The sequence below is a fragment of the Chiloscyllium plagiosum genome, unplaced genomic scaffold (assembly GCF_037043375.1).
Source record: "Chiloscyllium plagiosum isolate Xiang-an unplaced genomic scaffold, Cpla_swu_hap1 HiC_scaffold_10, whole genome shotgun sequence".
NCBI classification, from domain to species: Eukaryota; Metazoa; Chordata; class Chondrichthyes; order Orectolobiformes; family Hemiscylliidae; genus Chiloscyllium; species Chiloscyllium plagiosum.
Window position 1 is genome coordinate 91538101 of NW_028270148.1, and position 3607 is coordinate 91541707.

Consider the following 3607-nt stretch of genomic DNA (forward strand, 5'->3'; position numbering starts at 1 on the left):
CCTTTTCTTCCATTCATTCTGAATTCTACAATTTTAGTCTTGAACCATAAAACATTGTCACAGCATGAAGTTAACACAATAAATGTGCCATAGAAAAGTGACAGCAGAGAAAGAGCCCATTCCACCCATTGTAACTGCACTAGCTGAATAAATTAGCTGCCCATTTTAATCACACTTTCCAGGGTGTTGAAGCGGAATGACTAAATAAATCACTTGACATCAAGAGTCCACTTCTGACATCAAAGAGTTTATTGATGTTTCACCGCTGGGAAGAAATCTCTGGTGGTGCAGAAGCTTGTTCTCTGAACAAAGGAAAAATGTAAACTTTTATACATTTGTTTTCAGCCTGACTTTGATGATTGCAAACCAATCGTGTTATTAATTAATTACATACACACCCAACCAAATTAATCATATGACTGTACAGTCAGTAATGGGCAGCCTTATGGACACCAGGTATTTCCATGATCAAAGTATTAATTAGACATCCTTATCTTTATCCTTGGGCCTTTACAATGCATCTTATCCAATCCACATTCCAATGCCTGCTGTTTTCTGCAATTCTTGCGGTAAGCAGGGTGGCTACCTTTATTTTTGTTTAAGGCTGTCTGTCCAGGGACCTGGGTTCAACTCCACCCCAGGTGATTTAAAAGGCATCTGGATGGGAATATGAATAGGAAGGGTTAGAGGGGTACAGGCCAAGTGCTGGCAAATGGGACTAGATTAGGTTGGGAAATCTGGTTGGCATGGATGCGTTGGACCGAAGGATCTGTTTCCACACTGTACATTTCTATGACTCTATGAATGTCTGTGCGGAGTTCGCACATTCTCTCCATGTCAATGTGGGTTTCCTCTGGATACTCTGATTTCCTCCCACGGTTCAAGGATGTGCAGGTTAGTGGATTGGCCATGCTAAATAGTCCATAGTGTCCAGGGATGTGCAGGCTTGGAGGGTTAGCCATGGTAAATGTGGGGTCACAGGAATAAGGTAAGGGTGGGTTGTTCTTCAGAGGGTCGGTGTGGTCTCTATGGGCCAAGTAGCCTGTTCCCACACTGTCGGGATTCGCTGACTCATGGCAATGATTTTGATTCCCAGATCAGTAACGGAGTGACTGGTGAATTCCAGGCTCCAACTTTTAAAAATAGCTACCAGTACTCCTCATTTTCAGTCCCAAGGTCAGGTTGGATTAATTCATATTGGGTGACCCAAGAAGAGCTAAGAAGGCTGATGAATTCTGAGGTGAGCTGCCTCTGGTCTCCAGCGCCATATCTAATAATTAAACCAAAAGAATAAAATATTCTTCCAACCCTCACCCTTCTTGTCCCTTTTCACCCCCACACACTCCATTTGCCCCATTGATGACAACCCCACCTCTTAAAAGTTTGACAGTTCTTTGACATCTTGACAGATCCGAGGGCACATTTGGGCGCAATCTTCTGTACTGTTTGCAACCTAAAGATCAGCAGGCTGCTCACTCCCTTCTCTCTCAAAGGCTTCCTTTCAGGATACCTTATCTCTCCAAAGGAATACCCTGGTTAGATATTTTAACCAAACCACAAAGTTCCGACCTGTTTTAGCAGCTCTAATGCTCACACTGCAGGTTCCAACAGAGATAACAACATCCAATTTCAGTGGAGTCAGCTGGTGGTTTAAATAGCCAATACTTCCACAAAATATGCATTATAAGTCCCAGCCTGACACCAGTCCTCCCCCATGAAAATGGGAAGTGCCATGCTCAGTGTTGGGTCTTGCTATTTATTCCACTTCTGATATTTTTGTAAATTATGAACCAACTGTATATAATGGCATATATTAAAACTCCAGTCCCCTCATAATCTCACAGACATACATAGATACAGTCAGGTAAATGAAACATGGGTGTTATGAATGGAGGGAAAACTGGAAAAGCAGTTCAGTTTCCTCTGTGCATCAGTTCCAGTGAGATAGTTCCTGTGCTGATCAGAACACTGCTTCTTTGTCTTCCTTCTCCAGATGTTATCACTGGTTTGCAGGCAGCATAGAGGGGCTGGTTCACACTTATGAAAGGTCCCTGACATTTTTCATTAAAAGTCATGGTTTACAGCAACTGCTGAAGGAAAATGAACTGCATTTTTTTCCCCATTTTAAAATTACATTTACTGCAGAGACCAGAGAGAGTCCTGAACTGGTGGAGATCTGATGGCTTCTCAGTATCTTGTTTACGGTCACAAGATCCAAGGAACAGGAGAATCGACATTTCGGGTATAAGCCCGAAGAAGCCTGAAGAAGGGCTTATGCCCGAAACGTCGATTCTCCTGTTCTTTGGATGCTGCCTGACCTGCTGCGCTTTTCCAGCAACACATTTTCAGCTACAGTCACAAGATGTTTAGCTTCCTCAGAACCAATTACACCATTGTTGGCAAGCAGAAGGCCTTTGTCGCCACTAGTTGGTGATAAATCCAAAGTCATTAATCAACTACTTGCTGCCAATCAAAGATCCGTTTATACAGAGGTATGTGACCCCAGCTAATCTTCAAACAAAATACAAAGACAGTTCTTCACAACATGTTATAGTTACAGTTAATGAACATTGGCCGGGCCATAAACTCATTCATTAAGTACTGATGCAAGCCAACCGCTGAGACATGTATGAAGATAATTTGAGATCGCTGGCATGACAAGCAAAGCAGTAAAGAGTTGTGGGGATGGGAATGACAACCAGATCAGCTATGGTCTTGTTGAATGTCAGCACAGATTAAAAGGCCAAAGTGCCTTTGCTTGCTTCTAATTCCAATGTAAAACTGAATGTATAGCTGTGCTTAATATTCTCAAAATAGAATACCTTATTTCTGATTTTCAGCTTCAGCAATGTATTTGACTCTTAACAAAAAAAAACGTGGTCAGCACAAACCTTGCACCCATAATCTGCAACAGGTTAGGCCCAACCTTGTACTTACATACCTAGAATATCAGACTGTCTTCATGAAGAAGATTTTGTTGGAGTGTTGCGGATTCTAAGCAGCAGACATCTACTGCCTGCAGGATTTCCCGAGTGCAAGGTATATTGATGTGACCTTCAGGAGCTTGATGCAGTGTGAGCAGGTTTTAAGGGTATTTAAGGACAAAAAGAAAGGGAGCCTCTGTTCTCCATCATGTCAGCGGTGTGCTCCCTACACAGAGGAGTCAGGTTGTTACAATCTATATGTACAACTCCCACATCCCAGCAGCTGATGTCCTAACCTTCCTGGGAAGGTATGTGCAGGTGGAAGGAGACAGCACTGTCATTGTGGACTTCTTTGGAATCTGGACCAGCAAATGGCAGGTCAAGGTGACCCTGAAGGTGGATGCCAGTGGAAACATCCTCAACCCACTCCCCAGCTTTGCAGTTGGAGGGAGCAGGGGCTACCTGACGTATGCAGGGCAGCCTAAAGTGTGCCGAACCTGTGGGAGAGTTGGACACATGGCAGTGGACTGTAAGGTGATCATCTGCAGGAATTGCAAGCAGGAGGGTCACCTGACCAAGGACTGTAAAGAGTCAAAGAGCTGTAACCTGTGTGGGGAGGCGGGCCACATGTACAAGGCCTGCCCAAGACAGGTGTGAGGGATGCTGGGGCACTTACGCACAGA